We start from the raw sequence: 20,880 nt of genomic DNA on the forward strand, positions 1-20,880 counted from the left end.
CAATCTTCTGCACATATTGTTTGTACAAATAAAACCTTTGAGAGAAATTCAGTGTGCCTGCTGCCTGCCCCATTGAGTAATACTCAAAAATAGGGGGAAGTAATATTTTTAAATAACAAAAGGGCATGTGATTTTCTTTACTTTTTGAAAGAGAATTTGAGATAAATAAGATTAAGCTTCTCAAAATTTGAAATAACTAATTTTTTTAAAAAGATGGTTTTGATTAAAAGATATCAAGTACTAGATTGAATGCATGGGCTGTGGTGATTTTTTTATTTGTTTTTTCAGGAAAGTCACTAATATTTGTCTGCAATTTTGAGTAAAAATATTTCAGAGGATAACGGAAATGTAAAGAATTTATGGATGACTGTACTTAGCTTTCAAGCTAATCTTGCATTTGTGTAAAAATGTCCAATATATCATTCCAACCAGTGCTTAATCCATTTAAAATGTCCTATTAGCCTTTATGTTTTTGTTGCTTTAGGTTGAACTTTTTGACTGACAAAATTCTATTCATTTCAAAATGCAGTAAAGCAAGAACACTGATTGTTCAGTGAAAAGATCTGGATTCAAACTTCACCTCTGACTGCTGTTGATGAGTCAGTCATATCTGATTCTTTATGGCCTCAATTTTGGATTTTCTGAGTAAAGATACTAGAGTATTTGCTATTTCCTTCTTCTGTTCATTTTACAAATGCAGAAACTGAGGGAAATAGGGTTAAGTGACATGTCACAGATGACACATTAATTAGTATCTAAGCCTAGTTTTGAATTCATAGTCTTCAAAGGAACTTCATAAAGCTGAGCTAAACCCAGTGCTCTAACCACTATACCATCTAGTTGTACCTACTCTTTTTACCTTCAGTACTTAAGTTGTCTGGACCTCATTTTATTGATATGTGAATTGAGAGGGTTGAACTAAATGGATTCTTAGATCCCTTCCAGCCTTAGATCTGTGATCTGTGAATTCAAAGAACATTTATTAGCAATTATGATGCACAGTCATTGTGTTGACAATATGAATGAAAACAGACCTGGTCCTCAATTAGCTTACATCCACTATACAGATTAGAAAATACAGAATATCCTGAGTAAATTTACATAGTAGTTGAAAATTAATTTTATTTATTAATAAACTAACCAAAAGTCCTTTAAGAAACATTCTACAAATTCTGTTAAAATTCTATTCCATGGGTATTTTGCTCTATTTACAGGGGAAAAATTTGTTATAGCATATTTATCCATTAAGAAATGCAACAATGAAATCAAGTGAGCAGAGTGCATCTCATTTGTACAAACTAGGCGTCAGTAGCTTGTGCCATCAGTCTCTGATTATTTTTATACTTTGTTTGACAGACACTTCTGGAATCGTCTTCTAGTTTTTCGTTGTCAGCATAGCTCCAAGGCAAAGTTCCTTAGGTATCTTTAAATACTGTTAAGCTGATTGGCATTTGCTCACCCCCCTCTCTATAAGAATCCTGGGGTCTGATTTGGCAAGAGGTCCCTCCTTCCTTCCTTTTTTTTACCCCTTCTTAAAGTCAAGCAGCTGCCTTCTGAATACAAGACCATCTGGTCTTATTTGAAGGGGGAAAAAGAGGGAAAAATTAAAATCAGTTCTCCCTAATTAGAGGAAAATTGTGTGTCAACAATTGAAAGGTCTTTTCCTACTTAGGGACTGACATTTCTACAAAGAGCTTAATTGCTTGCATGGGCCTAAAGGGTTATGTTCCTTTTTTAAGCTTCATGTGCTCTCAGCCAAATACTCGCTTGGACATGCTGCTGCGAGTGGTTTTTGGATCACCAACAGCTCTTGCTATTTTAGGCTATGTCACGGCTCAAAGTTGTAATTAATGTGGATGATCCTGACAATCATAATTATGACAGTTCTTGCTTTTGATAAGACTATCTTTGGCACCTCTTTGCCAAGTGAATCATTAAGCCAGTGCTCAACATCTGGGGAAAAGTCTAGAAGGAAAGTTCCACGTAAAGGACAAATGCCTTCTCCCTAGTTTTAGGTGATAGAGATAGAGTTGGACCTATAGTTTCATTGGTAAAAGGATTCTCTCTACCCATGCAAATAGTCATTCTTAAAGAGATGTCTAGATCACCAAGCTATTGAGTGCACAGAGACCAAAGTCAGTAGGTGTCAGAGTTGGGACTTGAACCCAAATCTTCTGCAAAACTATCTCTTTCATCAACACTGATTGTTTTCATGTTTTATTTACCTAAAATTTTTAGTAGTTTCATCAGATGTATAACCAGAGTAAATGTCTCAGAATCTTGTCTCAGCCCATACACACATATACACACAGACTCATAGACATGGTACACAAATTGTTTTTTCTCTGAGAAAAGCAACATCACTGAACCATATTTTTTACTTCTGTTACCTTTTTTCTCTTTTCTTTTCTATTTTTCTTTTCTCTTACTTATTTTTCCTTCTTAATATCCCCTTCCCTTAAACAAATATTTACCTACTACATGAAAAAGGGGATATCACTTGACATCTTAACTAGTCTCCTCACATTTTTAAATGAGAATGTTAAAGTACCTATTTCAGAGGGTTGTTGTTCAGTTGTGTCTGACTCTTCATGACACCATATTCTTTGTAGTGTTTTCTTGGCAGAGATACTAGAGTGACTTATCATTTACTTCTCCATTTTACTTTGCAGATGAGAAAACTGAGGAAAATAGCATGAAGTGACTTGCCTGGAGTTACACAGCTAGGGAGTGTCTGAGACCAAATTGAACTCAGGGTTTTTTGACTACAGGCCGATGACTCTATTCACAACATTGCTTAGCTACTAGCTACCAGAGATTTATAATGAGGTTCAAATGAAATAATGTCTATAAAGTACTTGTATCATTTAAGTCTAAATTATAGAGACTGGACCTGTGATTTAATTGATTCCCTCAGTTGAGGGAACAGCCCTTGTACCAATTCAGGTCAGCATTTTCTTTACTCTTTAGACTTAGAGAATGGCCTAGACCAGAATACTCCTTGGATCGGTGGAGAGAGAGAAGGGCTTAGAAGATCTTAGTTCAAATGCAGCCTTATTAGTTAAGAGACTAAGTTTTCTCAGCTGTAAAATAGAAAAAATAATAATAGCACCTCCTCCCAAATTTGTTATGAGAATACAATGAGATATTTTTTAAGCTCTTAGCACAGTGTTTGGCACATTGTAGATGTTTAATAAATACTTTGCCTTGCAAAGAAATTGCGTGATTTGCCTAGGGTAAGAAACAATATTTAAGACAAGTTACACTTGAATAACCTTTAAATATTATATAAATGTCACTTAATCTAATTTTTTTTCTCAGTTTCCTAAAGACTTTTCTACAACTGTACTATATGGAATCTTTATTACCTACTCATGTGGAGGGGGGAAAGTCTTGTAGCCCTCTGAGGAAGATGACCTTCATAATATCAAAGGAAAAAAAATTCTGTTAAAATTCTATTCTATGGGTATTTTCCTTTATTTACAGGGGAAATTTTTGTTATAGCATAATTTATCCATTAAGAAATGCAATAATGAAATCAAGTGAGCAGAGTGCATCTCATTTGTACAAACTAGGTGTCAGTAGCTTGTGCCATCAGTTTCTGATTATTTTTATACTTTGTTTATACTTGGTTAAAATCTAGGAGTTAATTTTACTCTTATCTATAGATGTATATATATATATATATATATATGTATATATATATATATATATATGAGGAAGAAAAAGAAATGGAGAGACAGAGACAGAAACAGAGACAGAAAAGAGAAACAGAGAAGTAGGTAATAAACTGTCATGAAAAGCAGTCTAGATGCTTGGGTTTCTAGGGTCTTGCCATGAACTCACTGTGAAACTTCACGTCCCTGGGACTCATTTTTTCTTAGCTTCAAAAGGATAGGATTAGACTGTATGATCCCTAAGGACCCTTTTAGCTTCAGTATTTCTTTTGATCTAGTACTCTAAATTTCTTAATTAAAAGGAAAAAATGATTTTTCAAATAAGATAATATTTGTAAAGTGCTTTGCATAGTGGTTTGCTACATAATGAGGGCTCAATAAACATTGATTCCCTTCCCCCCTATTTATAGTTCAATTTCTATCTGTTACCTGCATTGCTGTAACTTACCCAAGATACAAATAGTAACACCCATCATAATGAAAACTTCATGGAAAAAATTCATATTTTATTTAGTTCTATTGAATAAAACATTATGATATAATATTTACCTTTGTTTTAGAATGACATGTTCTGAACTTTTAGATGTAACATAAAAAAATTGACCCCTGATATTAAACTTAAAATTTGCAAAGTTGGCTACCAAAATGCATGGAATTATAATTGATTATTTTTATTTTGTCCTAATACATCAATAGATTTTTGCCCTATGGATCTTAGGGAAAGTTGATATGTAATATGAATTCTTTGGGTAGTTGATTTTTATTAATCTTCAGAAATTAGGCAGCTGTTGTATAGGGGATATCAGGTTGTATTAAAAGAACTATGTTCTCTCTTCACCTGCTGTTAACAGTTTGTTATATGGGAAAAGTGACTTCATTTCCTAGCTCTTATAGAGCCCCATCTGTAAAATGGAAACAAAAGAGTTTAATAAATCTGACCACTTTCAAGTTAAATTTGTTTGTGACTACACATTTCTCTAAGCTGATGAAGAGCTAACAGGGAATGGGCACGCTTTTGCAAGAGGTCAGCACTAACTTAAATCTGAGCGTTCACAGATAGTGTCAGACTTCAGTTCAGTTAGATCAGACCTCTGGAACTATGAGCTATGTGATCAGGTGCCTGACTCTCTCAAATAGTGTCCTGGACACATAGAAAGCTGGACCATACTTAGTCTCAATGCATTTCCCCAGAAAGGCGATAGTGGCAGGGTTGCAAGGACTGGGAGCAAAGTAAATTTGCTAATCGACATCCAAACTTTGGCACAGGTTATTAACCTACTTATAAACTTTTCAAGGATTGACGATAGTATTTGTTCTGTATCGCACAGGATGTTGTAAATAATTGAGATGATCTTTGTGAAATTCCTGGAGCTTCTTGGAAGAAAGACACTTAAGGTATTATTTATAAATGAATATTTGTTTTCTGACAGAAAAATTATTTGCTTGCTTCTTATTGCATTCAGTGGTTTTTTATTATAGCTGGCTTTATACATTATGGCATTAGACTTTCACAAAATTTAGTAAATCAGTCTTACCTTGGACTAGAAAAATTTAAATAACAGCAGGAAACAGTCTTGTAAAAATGCTTCCCAAATGAAGATTGTTGAAAAACTAATTCTAAGGTAGTAGCTTGATTTGTTTTTAAAAAAGTATTTTAAAACACATTGTGTGCCTTCTGTTGTTTTGAGTATATGTTTCCATTTGTTTGTTTTTGCTTAGATGAGTTTTTTCGTGCAGTATAGGCCCGAATCATTTTCATAAATGACTATATATGGATATCCTAAGCAAAGAAGGGAATGGAATTCATCATGCCTTAGACACAGGTCTCAGTGAGTAAGCAAAACCATTTTTTAGTCCTAACTGCCTTCAAAAACTCACAGAACAATTCTTTCTTTTGAAATCTTAAGAACCAAAATTGAAGGTAAAACAAACATTCATGAATATGATTAATTTAGAATTCTGAATGCTCTGGTGGTTGCCTAGCCCTACTGAATGAAAAAAGTTAAATCTTGATTTTTTTATGTTCTATATTTTTGGCCATTAATAACCCCTAGGGAACATAGCCTAATCCTTTTCTTCTTGCAGAATATACCATAATCTAGATTCATAAAAAAATTTTAAAAGCTTTGGATAAGCTATTTTATGAGAGCAACTACATTAAAATTTATTGTTTGTGGAAAATTCAAAGTATCAAGATGAAAGTGAACACAGAATACTTTTTACAACAAAAGTTACTCTTTTGTAATGGGAAAAATATCAGAAAATAGCATCAAAGCAATTGCTCCCTCAGTCATTTCTTACACCATGATTCAGAAATAAAAAGGTGAAAAGGTCATAGAATTAAAAAAACTTCCTTGAAGCTTTCTGATACTTAAACAGAAAGGGAAAAACTATATATGTGTGATCATATTTTACGTATACATGTATTTATCTCTCTCTCTTTATATATATACATGTAGTTTATATATATATTTCTCTTTCTAATATTTTCAAATTTTATTTCCTTTAAATCATATTTTCTTCTATATTTCCGCCAAAGACTATATACAATTAAGCCATTTGTTGTCCAAAAGTCTGATCTTGCATGAATCACTCATCTTTGTCAAAATTTTGAGGTTATAAATGTGAGGTTAGTTGAGCAATCTGACAAGTTGAATACATATAAGTGTTGTATAATATCTTTCAACACTTGAACTATGGCACATTTAAAACGTCAGAATATTCCAGCAAGTGGAACAAGTTGCCCACGTCACCCACCCTGTGCTGATAAAGCTGAAAATGTGTTTGTGAATTTCCAAGATGGGGTTGGCAGTGAATGTAGGCCTATTCTTAAATATTTATTTTCAACATTGCTTGCATGACACCAGAATAAATTGTTGAGTGGTAGAAAACTCAACTAATCAACTGGTTGCTTCGATTACAATATGCTTAACCATTAATTTAATTTTTTCTAACATTTAAACCAAATTAATTCTCTTTTATGACCCCATTGTATAATCTAACGAATGAAATTCCAGAAGAGAAAAATAAACTAACATGTCTCAATGACATTTTATTTTATTTTGACAACAGTTCTCTATGTAGTATATTAAACTTTTGCTTAACCTCATATTTTCAACATTTGCTGTCTATGGTTGTAATGTAGGAAAATCTATACTTACAAAGCATAAGTTTAGAGCTAGAAGAGTCCTTTGAGGTCAGTCACGGAGTCTCATCACCTTATTTTATAAATGAGAAAACCAAGGCCAAAGGAGAATGAGACTTGCCCAAAGACATACTGATAATAAATATTCAAAGAAGGATTCAAATCTAGCTCTCAACTAATTCTGTTTATTTTTTTTTGTTCCATCTCTTAATAACAGAAGTATTTTAAAAATAACAGAAGGAAAAAATCATAACCACTGAAGAACAAAACCCCTCTATCTTCTCTTCTCTATTGTAGTTTCGGTGGTGAAAATTCTCCTTTCAATAGATCTTATGCTACTACCCTTCCAAGCACTTCCCACCAATAGATAGAGATATAAGTGAACACTTGATTATGAGTCAAAAGACCCGGCTTCCAATGTCTTCAGTAGAATCCAGTTATTGCTCACAATGTGACCTAAATAAGTCATCTGACCTCTTTGTCACCCATCCTCATTTTCCTAGTCTGCAAAATCAAGCCAAGATCTCATGCCTTGTGATTCTATCCCTAAGGCAAAAGTCTATGATTTCAGAGATTTATGGTACTTATCTGATCAAGTTCTAGAATAGGTATGGGTTCTATAATGTCCGTAGTCTAGCACTGCCATGGCAACCACAGACGGGAGTTGAAATTTAATAAATCTAGGAACTTTTTATGGGTGAATTAATTAAATATTTGACCAAAGTAGACATTGACAGAATAAAGGTTTTCCATCTCTGTTCTAGGAGTATCATACTTCAGTCTCATTCACAAGGTAATGAAGGATTTATGGCCCATATATATTCATCTCCCTGTGGAATTTCTAGAGGTATTTTAAAACTTTTTTTTGGACATTTACAAAAAATATCATAAGGTAAAATCCAATCAAATCACTAAGAGAAATTTCCATTAACACATTTAATTAGGATTATTAGATGACGGAAAACTTGATAATCACAGAATCTGGAAATTTTCTGACCTTCATGGACAAAGAATAGGCACTCTGTAACTTTGCAATTCTTCATCATAGAATCATAGTTTTATAGCTTGAAGGGACATTTGAGACCATCTAGCTCATCATTCTCAATTTAGAGATGTGGAAACTGGACCTTAGAGATCAAGGATAAACTGTTAATAAATGGCAGATTTGAACCCTGGTCCTCTTCCCTAAAATCCATTATGCCAAGCTGTCTTTCAGTCAGATTTGAAATTTTCTTTTGATGAATCTTGGAGAAATGATTAAACTTTTATTGGTCCAAGATTCTTCAACTGTTAAATGAGATGTTAGATATCCCTCTACAGTTTCTTCTGATCTAATTCTATGATCCCACAACCTCTCCTTAAATATAGATATTTTCAAGAGTGGTTCCCATTTTTATATTCATCAAGTTATTTTTTAGTTGAAGTCCATGATAAAAAAAAATAAATTTTATCAGTTTTTCTGATTCCTTGTCAAAAATTAAGTGTTTCTGCAAACAAGTGTTTCTGTTAACTTTTCTGATGTTGCCTATGTTAAAATAAATCCAGTATTTTAACAATTCAATAAAGATATGGATTTTTTATTATTATGGAGTACAGAAAATTATCTTTTCACAAAATTTTGCATTTAAACTAATGTAAGGGGCGGCTAGGTGGCGCAGTGGATAAAGCACCGGCCCTGGACTCAGGAGTACCTGGGTTCAAATTCAGTCTCAGACACTTAATAATTATCTAGCTGTGTGGCCTTGGGCAAGCCACTTAACCCCATTTGCCTTGCAAAAAACAAAATAAACTAATGTATATTGAAAGTAAGCATCCTTACTATATAAAACTGTTAATGCTATTGTGAGGGGGAAAGACTCCTAATTACTCTACACAGAGAGTATTTATTACTCTTTTGTCTTCTCTTGTATTCCTGTAGATTGAGGACATACATATTGAGTAATTTTCCATTAATATAAAGATAGAAAAGGAAAAAAAAATCTCGATACCTGTGATATATGCAGTAACTGAAATTGTGTGTGTTTTCTGAAAAACATAATCCTAAATAACATGTGGCTAAGGAACAAGAATCTAGCCAGGTCAATGTTTGGACATAAAAGTTGAATTACTTAGTGGGTAAAACAGCATATAGTTCATGTTGGTTGGTTCTATTGGCACTTATTACTTATTCTCCTGTTAACCACTTCGGATTACTTTCTTTTGGCTTTGTGTTTAAACTACTCACTGGTCCTCCTATGATGATGACCAAAGTATTGATAATCATTGATTCTGGTTTCAGACCCTCACAGTAACTAAACACATAGATTTTGGCCTGATTTCTACTTCACTGAATCGTTTTTGTTTTCTTCAGTATATTTCAAATTAAAATGAGGACTCAAACCTGGAGAAATTGTTCAAAATGAAATGATGTTCCATGATAATGGGTTTAGGTTGTCATTTATAAAAAATTATGTTCATATAGCATTTTCCCATGATATATCATTTGTTCCTAGTGTCTACTATCCCAAACTATCTTGCATGTAGCTACTTGGTATGTATTTGAATTTATTCCTTATATACCCATTCTGTGTATATTTTATATTTATTTGCTATCTTCATTAGACTCTAAGTTCCTTAAGATCTGAGACTGTCTTTTGCCTTTCTTTTTATACATACTGCCTGGCACTTAATAAATAGTTATTGATGGGTCCTTGTAATAGCCTTCATGCCATTATTAGAATTATTATTAGTTCCATTTTACACTTTAGGAAACTGAAACTCCTAGGAGTTGTGTCTGGTACATGGTCACATAGCAAATAAATAGTAGAGTCTGAACTGGATTCCTGTATCCTTGATTCCTTTCAAGTCTGGTACACTCCTTGTTATGCCAGGAACTGAAAGAAAAAGTGAACTTCATAAATGTAAATGGAAGATGCTTAGGCTATAGATTATATTTTAACAAAAGAGTTCATCAAGTGAGCTGAGAAGAAGGATAAAATTGGGGTATATGAATATGAGTGCAGACTGTGGTAACTGTGAAGTAGATCTCTGCACTGGTCCTACTGAGCTTTGAGTGTCATGTCCAATTTGAGAGTTTACAACTAAGGTTGAACATGGAAAATTTGATGAGATTTTTAGAAGAGAGCCATTAAGATGATTAAATGATATGAAAATAAGGCTTACTTGAAAAGATTGAAAGCAATGGAATTATGTAGTTTAATGGCAATTTAATAATGGCAAAAATAATACACAGCAAAATCTCACATAGAGGATGAGGGGTTGCTGCTGTTCATCTCCTTGAAAATCAGAAGAGAAAATAGACTTGGGTTCATATAGAGAGGATTTGAGTTAATGATGGGGAAGATTTCCCCCAAAGATTATTCAACATTTGGAAGAGGTCACTGAGAGAAGCTGTGGCATCTCCTTTTTTGGGGAAGTTTTAAAGATAGAAGAACTTCATTGCTATGGGAATGTGTTTATTGTGTCATTATGTGGAAACTCACAGAGAGGCTGTCTCCTTTTTCAAACATATTTCTAATTTCTGTTTCCATGAAAAATAAAACTGAAAACAACTTATAGAATCTAAGTTAATAGAATCCAGGCATAGAGTATTAATTAATTAACCTTTTATTGCAGGGAATGCTTAACCTTTTGTAAGAAAGAGTTATTTTTTATTTTACCTAATCTTATAGTTAACATAGAAGGAAAGAGGAAATGTTCACAAAGTTTAGTCCTTATTGGGGAAGTGGTTTATTCTTCCTTCATCCCTCTCCACCCCCCATCCCCCACCCCACTCCTGGGAATTCCAGCTAGACATGGGAGGCTAGAAATCCATGAAGTCAGCCTTTGAGGGTTACCACTAGCTTACAGTCAAGTAGAGAAAGATCTTTGTTCCAATGGACTTCATTTTATTTCAATTTCTACCTATCTGCAAATAGACTTATTTCCACATGTGAATCATAGCATATCTAAACATATCGATGAGAAAGTTACAGAAGGGAATTATGCTTAGGTATCAATACTATAATTAAAAAAATAAAAGATGGTAAGTTTAATCTCCTACAGAATTTGCATATGTTTTGATTCCCTTAGGTACTGCAGTTGACCTGGTGTGGGTAATATTTGCACATACCTTCCAGCGTACAAGTATCAAATGAGATATTATTTATAAAACACTCTGCAAACCTAAAAGTGATATATACATGCTAGTTTTAATTATTATTTTATGCAATTGAATCTATTAAGAATAATCTTGGAAATAAAAAATCATTTTAGAGCATAATATTTAGAAAATCAAAAGCAAGGTTGCCCAGGGAATGAATCACTGGAACTAGAGTCACCTAGTTGGTAAAATGAATTGAGGGTTGGACTCATCTGATTCAAATTTGGTCTCAGACACTTTCCAGCTCTGTGGCCCAGAGCAAATCACTTAACCCCATTTGCCTCAGTTTCCTCATTTGTAAAGTGAGCTAGAGAAGGAAATAGGAAATACTAAATTGGTCACAAAGTATCAAGCATAACTGAAAAACAACATTAATATTTGGAAAATACTTTGATGATTTTATTGTCTACATTTTAATGTCATAATCTGCCTTAATTGACTTCACATTTTAATATACTTAAAATTATGGATCTCTGAAATCATCACTAAATATTGCAAATATCAAGAATTTAATTATTAATATTTCTACCATTTTTGGCATGGTTGAAGACTAGTGGGTTGTGTGGTGGGAAAATATTTTACCAGATACTATTGATAGTATAACTATTCCTGAGTCATATGACTTGCAGCTAAATAGGGTGGCATATTCACAAAGTGCATGCTTTAATACATGGTCAACAGTTTGACAAATGTCATTAAAAAATCAAATACACTGGAATGTCTCTATAATGTTTTCCAGGGAACTGGAGGTTTTTCAGTGCTATCTGATCCTCTTTGGGCTCTCATCCAAATTTTAAAAAATGAACAGAATAGGCAGGAGGAAAATGTTAAATGGAGGCATATTGTGATGAATTTTTACTATATAGTATTTGTTTTAAAGGATTTAACTTAATATTTAACACAGTGAAACTTTGTTTTCTCATGCATAATGTATTAAAAAATTTAGTCCCTGGAAAACATTACCAGTGAGTTGCACAAAGTAACAAATCCACATAGTAGTGCAGTTAGGTGCTTTTTTTTTCCAGTTCCATTTATTTTTTCATTGCTATCCTGAATGAATTTTTAACTTTTAAATAGGTCCCATTTATTCCCAAATAGACATCTTTATTTAGAAGGGAATTTGTAAGAGTACAGATGAAATTTCATTACCATGCTTTTGGTCACACCTTGTCAGAATTTGGGTCCTCAATTTCACTTCAATATTGATATTTGTGTACATTTAAAGTGACATGATTTGGCAAAAGAACAAATATCTCTTTTTTGAGTTGGTGGTGCATAGGGTGATGACTGACCATGTACTACAAGGTTAAAACAATTTTTAAAATTGCTTGCTAATGTGATAAGACTAAGGCTTCTGTTTTTGCTAACCTCATTTTCAGTTGGCCACTAAGTTCAGCCAATAGCTGAATAAACACTATGAGCTGACAGAAGTGTTCTTTACTCAAATGAGTGGGAAGGTCAAGATAGAAGAAATGTTTAGAAAAGGTTGGGGGTTTTTTTGGTAATACTAATCCATTACTTCAGAACTGTCATTTTTCAGTTTTATTTGTATTTTCCTGTAAAATAGTAATAATTACAATTCATATAGTGATTCAAGGTTTGTAAATTGCATTGCATGTTATCTTATTTTATCCTCATAACGCCTCTAGGAAGGAAGATTCTCTTATTATTCCCATTTCACAGATGAGGAAGTTGAGCTTTAGAAAAGTCAAATGACTTTGCTAAATTTACACAGCAAATAAAATATCTGAAGCAGGACTTGAACTATCTCCTCTGCCACCTAGCTGCTTAATTTTTTATTACTTTACTCATTTTTATGTAGCAAAATTAGAAAGACAAATTTGAGCTTCTCCATGCAAAGAGTTTAAAGATGTTAACAGGTCAGAAAAGAAAGTTCTAATAGAAATATATCTTAGAGAAGACATTTTTGTAGACAAAGGAGTTCTGGGAGTCCTTTATCATCATTGTCCAATTCATACCAAAAAGAGAGGATTCAAGAGTAAAGAAATTACTATGTATACTATAATGATGAATGTCTATGGAAATGCCTTTTTTTGTAAGTGGATGAGGGTAGAATTCTGGGCCTAGTTTTTTGATTTTCATTGTGTTTGTTTTTATTTGCGATAGAGAGTTTAAACATATTTTTTCTTGGTCATTATATTATTGCATATTGCCTTTCTCTTTTTGTTCTCCCTTCCTACATCATAACTTTTATTTAAAGTAAGTAAAAAAAAATTGACTCAGTAATAGAAGGACCAACCTGTTCATTTCAGTTATTTTCACAGTCAGTGCTGAATCTTCTCAGCCAAATTGATTATTTAGTATTTGTCATTACAGGAATCATTTTTTATTTACTAATTCAGCCTTAAACTCATTTCTTAGTCAAGCTCATTTCATACTTTAATGGCAAAAGAAACAATATCTCCCTCTCCCTCTCTCTCTCACACTAACAACAGTTCTCCCTCTCCTGTATTCAATTTGAAGTGAATCACATTTTTGAAAATTTTATATTTTGTTCAATATAAAAGATTCCTAGAGAATTACAATCACTAAGTAGGAATTGATATCATATTCTTTAAAAGGCAATCCTTCCCAAAGGCAAAGTTCAGAGATCATTTAATCTATCTCCCTTGGTTTAAAGATTAGACTTCAAAACGTCAAATGACTTGTTCAAAGTCAAATAGAGAGGAGGGAGACTTGAATTCAGGAATTTTTTTGTTTTTGTTTTTTGTAAGGCAATGGGGTTAAGTGACCTGCCCAAGGCCACAAAACTAGGTAATTATTAAGTGTCTGAGGCAGGATTTGAACTCAGGTCCTCCTGACTCCAGGGCCTTTGCTCTATTCACTGCACAACCTAGCTGCCTCCTGAACTCAGGAATTTTGACAATAAATTCCATATTTCGCTGCATCATGTTGTTATCTCATTTGCAAAAAACAAATTTCTTGAATTTTAGGACACTATAGGACACTAGGATACATATTGACAAAAAAGCATCCTTATGTTGGCTAGCATTTTAGTCAATGACATGAATAAAGTCCTAGATGGTATGATGCTCAAATTTGCTGATTACACAGAACTAGCAGGATAGCACAATATGTAACAGTTTCAATTAAAAAAGTCTATCATAGGTTAGAGTGTTGGATAGAATCTAAGATGATGATGATTTTCAATAGATATTAACACTTGAGGTTTTAAATTTAAAATACCCATATCTGCCTTGATCAGGGCAGATATGTATCCCATTTGTTTTTTAACTTATAGAATAAAACAAACATATCTATGACATAATATAATAAAAAGATTATTATACATGAAACTACTATGTATTGATAGTCCTTTTAAATATGTAATAATTAACACATACATTTCTTTCCCCCCCCTTTTTTCTTTTCTCCTCCACTTTAGAAATGCTACCACTAGACACACATACATACACAGGCATGCGCACACACATATATACACACATACACATATATATTGATTTTCACACATATGTGTGTGAAATTATTCTATACATTCTTCTATTTATCAATTCTTTTTCTGAATGCAGATAGAATCTTTCTTCATATTTTTTTTGAAGGCAGTGGGGTTAAGTGGCTTGCCCAAGGTCACACAGCTAGGTAATTATTAAGTGTTGGAGGCTGGATTTGAACTCAGTACTCCTGACTCCAGGGCCAGTGCTCTATCCATTGTGCCATCTAGCCACCCCCATATGTTCTTTATATTTCATTTGGGTATTTATAATAGTCAAAATAACTTATTCACTCAAAGTTATTCTAAAATAATATTGCTGTCACAATATACAATTGCAACTTGTGTAGGATTTAGCTCTAGATTCAGTTATCTCTTATGCCAATATTGCTAATAATAAAGTATTACTTAACTGAGGTTCACAGTTATTTCAAGTCTGGAGATTTCCCTTTCCTGTATCTTCAATTGTTACTGAAACTCTTTCCCTTCAATTGTTCCCAGAACACATTTTCTGAATCTTTTCTGTCTCCCTGTTATCCTTTGTTATTCCCATGGTACATTTTAGGAAGTCCTGTGCAGGAATTGTTTCATTCATTGTATTTGTATCCCTAATATCTGACAGAGTGGATTCTTAGCAAATACTTGCTGATTGATTATATTACCATTATCTGTGTGCATGGTATATCCATTCTTCTCTGGGATGCAAACTAGGAGTGTCTGAATTATTGTTATACTTGTATTCCAAACATCCAGTCTAATGCTTCGCATAAAACAGATGCAATATTTGCTAAATTAAATTACAATTAAACCTCCATTTTATAGGTAAGGATGATTAAAAAAATTGAATAATTTGCCAAAGGCACTGACCAAGTATCAGTAAATATACTGATATAAAAACACAGGTCTCCTATTTCCATATTATTTCCATGATCAAATTTAGACAGAATAATTACTTTTGGTATCATTATACCATGTTATAGTAAACTTAGAGAAATGGGCAGTTGGGGGTTATCATCACCCAAATCAGAGGGTACAATCCTCTGTGATGGATGTTGGAGAGAGACAGAAGATGATTCTTATGTTATAAAGGAAGATTAATTGCAAATACTTATTGAAAGGAAAATTGCACTACTGGCCAATGTAAAATAATCAAATAATTAAAATAAAATAATGTGAAATCAACTGCTGTTGAAACATTTAGGTCACATTTTGAGATCCATTCTGGGCTTTTGTTGATTGCAAATGGATACCTATTTGTAGGTTCACACAGGACGGTAACATAACAATACTTCTAAGTCCTAGGGCCAGGTTATCCCATGAAAGGTAGTCTACCCCTTTCCCAAGAAACATGAGCTGGCTAAACAAATAAACCAGTAATCTACCTTCACTGTGTATATTCAAACTGTCCAGTTTCATTTCATGATTTGTTTCTGTTTTTAAACTCTAAGTAGTTGGGACTTTTCATTTTAAAAAAATAGGAAAATGTCTATAGGGAGCAAAAGGCAGGAATTATTAAAAATTCAAGGTCCATTATGCTTTGAGAATTTACATAGTGATTAAGCAACATTTTTGTTGAAAGACAAAAATAAAGCCCTTGGTGCCAAGAGGAAATGATCTCTCAGAAAGGAAATGATAGGTTGAATAGCTTTAGTTTACCTCTGCGATCTTGGTTTAAAGCCATCTCTGCTATCCTTGACAGAGCAAAGAAAAGGAATCCACGGAGACTGAAAACTACTGTGGGAACTGCAGTCTTTACACTATTTTTTTTTTAAATTTAGTAGCTATATAAAAACAAGATAAAAACAATATTTCTATAACTATATGTTTGTAGTATTTTATGACCATATACTTGGAGAAGGCTTCAAAGTATATGCATCAAAGCTTATAGAATATTATTGAACTTGAGAAAACAAACATTCTTATGCTTATTTTTCATTCAGTAGAAAGAAAAACATCCACTAATTATTATTAACATTCATAAAATTTCATTTTTTCAAATGCATATAAAGTAATCCAAAGGTACAAATTCTGGTTATATTATGATCTAATTATTTGTTTTTCTTTAATGTTTAAACCATAACATATTCTACAGTCATATTTAGCAAGATATCATGGTATTAATCCTCGAGACTAAATGCTCTCATTCTTATTTTGTTGTGAAAGAAATGAGACTTGATAAATAATGTTAGACATTTTTGGCAACAATAATCAAATCTGGTAGACTTAGAAGTACAATTTATTTCAACTCACATTTGTGAATCTTATATGTCAAAATATAAAAGAGACTGATTTTCTAATAAGATAGTAAAGTGTCAGAAATGTCTGTATATACAAAAATATAATTAAAATGTACATTAAGGAAAACAGTACTAGAAATAATATTGCTTAGCTGGTTTTTCCTATGTTCAATCTTTACATTCAGCACATTTATATACACACAATTTCTATTATAATTGTGTGAACAGTAATCCATCTATACTACATGCATACATGGGTATATACTTCTGTTTGTTGTATGACTATAATTTGTAGAGAAAGTGTCAGTCTACATTGGCACAAGAAATTCCTCCCCCAATATTCCTAATGATGTTGACATGACAGAATGGCATGAGGTAGGTAGAAAATCAATATGAATAGAAATATATAGGTATATCTGACTATATATACATGCATGCATCTGTGTATATACATATATCTGTACATAGATTAAATGATCTATGAAAGAAAATGATCAATAAATTGTAATAGTGAACATCACCAACCAAGGCTGTAATTTTGTATGATTATCAATTTAAAATTAATGGAAGAAATTTAACTAAATTTCTAGATACTTGTGTTAATTTTATAGTTTTCCCCATTGGTAAAATGGTGAAGGTCAAGTTTATCTGTAATTCACTCAACTATAACTCTCTTTAGGCAGGCAAGTCAGACAATATGAAGCAAAAAGAGACTTACACTATATGGCAAGCAAGTTGCCCTATTCTCATCACCTCAGTTACTTTCTCTATTCAGACTTCGATGGAGAGTCCTACACCTTTTACTTGAGACCTAACCCCAGACAAGAAACATATAAGATACTATGTCACATATTGCATTCAAAGAAGTATGCCTTAATAGTAATATCCATCATTCAGCTTACACATTTGTGTCTTTTGTTATACATAGTATTAAAAAAGATTAGCATAATTTTAAAGTCTTAATAGCTTAAAACTTCATTAAGCTTTTTTTAAAAATCAGACTCCCTGAATTAAATCAAGGGAAAGAGGGAGAACATGGTTCAGAATCAAAGCTCCATTAAATTGACATCAAATATCATAACCAATTTGAAAAAAATCATGGAGTTGTTAACTACAAAAGAGAAGTTGGAATGGAATGAATATCCCAGTCTTAACTGTCATCCCTTGCTACCAGGTATACTGCTAGAATGTGATACAACTAAGTGGCCATCAAAATCAAAAGCATAAACTCTCAGAAAGGTAAAAAATATATTAGTCGACAAATGTTTTTATCAGTTCATAGAATTTTCTCCAGCCTGTTCTACTAATAAGAGAACTTTCCAGTTGTCATAAAAATTCATAGTAATTCCAAGTGCGATGCATTATATTTCTATTTTTTACAACATTCTTATTTTCTTATTTGGACAAAAATTTATTGCAAATGAATCCAATTCCACAATAATTATTAAGCATTTACTATGTGCAAGGCATTTACAAAAAATATTACTAGGATAATTGCAACTAACACATCAAAGTCTTTTTACAAGTGAAAAAAATGGAGGAATTCTATGAAGAATCATTCGGTCAATCAATAAGCATTTATTATGTGCCAGGTGTTAGGTGTTACAAATACTAACACAAAAGTTTAAGTATTCTAACATTCTATCAAGAAGCTTACATTCTATCTGGGAAATGATCAGTACATATAAAAGTTCATACAAGATACATGAAGAGTTGTCTCAAGGTAACCGTGACTAGGAAGGAACTAGCAGCTGAGGGGATCAGGAAAATGCTCTTGCAGAAGGCAAGATTTAATTGAAATCATAAAGGAACTACCAGAGGTTTCAAAGGGCAAAAGTAAAAAGGGAGAACATCACCAACATTGGGAACAGGAACCAGTGGGAAGGCATTGAGACAAGAATGTTGTGCAAGAAGAGCAGTGAGAAGGCTGCTAATTGCACATTGTATAGAGGGGAGAAATACATAAAGGAACTGGAGAAACAGAGGGACCAGATTATGAAGAGCTTTAAATACAAAATTAAGGACTTTCTTAGATGAAACTAGAGGTCATTGGAAGCCACTGGAATTTATTTATAGAGGGATCAGAGTTGACTTGATTAGATCTGTGATTTTGAATGTATGGAGGATAGTTTAGAGCTGGGGAATGACTTCAGGCTAGGAGGCCAATAACAAGGTTATTACTAGTGAATGTTGATTAGGGTCTGATGATAGGGTAATTATTGTGGGAGAAGAGAAGAAGGAGACATATTCAAGAAATGTTGTGAAGATGGTAAGGTTGGCTATTATGTATATAAAGATGATAGCAAAATTGTGAAACTGGATGTGTAGAAGTATGGTGATACCATTGTTAATAACAAGGAAGTTTGGAAAGAGGGATGAGTTTGGGGGAAGGATTTCTGATAATTAAAAAAACATACTACTTTTCACCTTAATTAACATGTGCCTTGATTCTGAAAGAAATTGATATAAAAGTAGGTATATATGAGGAGTAACAATAACATTTCAGCATAGGCGATTAAGGGGTAAGGAATGGGAGATCAAAAGCTTAGCACAGTGACTAGCAGATAGTAAGAACTCAATAAATGGATGTTGATTGATGGACAAAAGTCTTTTAGACTTCACAGAAAACTTCCATTATAAAATGAATACTTCCTTTGAGAAAATAGCTCTGATACATTGAACAAGGCAAGCAGAAAATAACACCACAAAAATTAAATAATTATACTTTAAAAAAAGGAAATGACTCCTCAGTGATATGGGAATTATTCAAAAATAAATTGTATATAGTCAGAGAAACTTGTTAAAGCAATATTCATGCAAGACTAGAAGTATAAAAGTGAAGAAAAGGTAATGTGTACAATGAGCACAACTTCTATCTGACCTATTTAAAGTGTCTACTGAAATAGATAGAATAATGGACATTGACTTAGACTTTCACCATTTCTTAATGAAATTTAATTAAAATAATTCAATTATCACAATGATGATGCTCACAAAGTTTAAAAATCATTTCAATAAACATATACATATAGAGAGAAATATTACATCTAATAAATACTCCTTTGTAAAATAATGCAACAAAAATTAGAGAAGATACTTCAAATCATAGTGGAGTTTTCAATATGTTTCATCCTTGTTATTATGAAGGATGGAGAACTGCCAAGAGTAGCATGTGGCTGCTGTTCTATTGTTTCTGTTCCTCTAGCCTGAGTTTTTATCTGCATTGACCAAAATTGGACAAACCTGAGAAGCAAGCTACCAACCAAAAATGTAAGGAATGTTTCTGCCCAGGTGAGTTCCATCTGAGAACAGCCATCTATTCATGAACTGGGAAGAAATGTATTGGGAGTAGGGTTGTCATGGTGTAGAAGACATTTTTTTTCTCTACATAGTTCTTGCCTTTCAGTTTCAATTTCAAGGTTCCAGACACACAACTTCTTTCTTTAACATTTCTCTCCATTTCACTAGGTGTGATGACAGCTGTAAGAAGGTTTAGTGACATACCTGGGTTTGACATTCTTTTCATTTTTTTAAACTTTGTTTTGTTTTAATAAACATGCCATTTAAAAGTCAGTTATTTGAGTTTATTGAATGAAGGAAACTGGGCAGTCAAGAGCAGGACATTTTATACTTTGAAATGACACTCGAAAGCAGAGATGATAGGTTTTTCTTCCTGCAGCAATAATGTTGGAAAATATTTTAAGGTATACTTTTAGAGCTAAACACTTTGAACCCAGTACCCAATTTTTATGATCTGTGAGAACTTAAATCAGCAGTTTAGAAGTCTGTAGAATTAATATTCTGTTGTGAGTAATGATGATGCATAGATATCTTTGGGAAAGGCTGTGAATACCCTCTTCTTCACTGTTGGCTTGAATGTAGGGCCACCTTGTGCCCAAATTATTTGCTACACTTCTTAACTTGTTATTTAATTGATTGATTGATTGATTAAAGTCATGGATTCCTTCTCTGTAAGTTGCAAAAAGCAAATAAATGAATCAGGAATGGGCTGCTGTTTCTGCAAAAGGATAATGTATAACTAGGTCATACTTATTGCCACTCCTCAAAGAAGCAGTGGAGAGAAAAGCAAGTTTACAGAATACTTAGTCTGGAACACAACTGACCAAAGTCATCTCAAGGGCATATAACGATGAAATTGAGTGACAGCAATCAAACCAAAAAAAAAATGGAAAAGACCTTTAAAGAAT

General features: G+C 32.9%; 1 protein-coding gene across 1 annotated transcript in view; it reads left to right on the forward strand.

Moving 5' to 3' along the window:
• The first annotated feature begins 4,934 nt into the window (after positions 1 to 4,934).
• The window catches only part of EYA4 (EYA transcriptional coactivator and phosphatase 4), a 368,182-nt gene continuing 352,236 nt past the window's right edge, over positions 4,935 to 20,880 (forward strand). The window contains exon 1 of the mRNA XM_074187618.1: positions 4,935 to 5,072. The gene's annotated coding sequence lies outside the window, so the exon portion shown is untranslated. The remainder of the gene's footprint in view (positions 5,073 to 20,880) is intronic.

This window comes from Macrotis lagotis, chromosome 5, assembly GCF_037893015.1.
Source record: "Macrotis lagotis isolate mMagLag1 chromosome 5, bilby.v1.9.chrom.fasta, whole genome shotgun sequence".
NCBI lineage: Eukaryota > Metazoa > Chordata > Mammalia > Peramelemorphia > Peramelidae > Macrotis > Macrotis lagotis.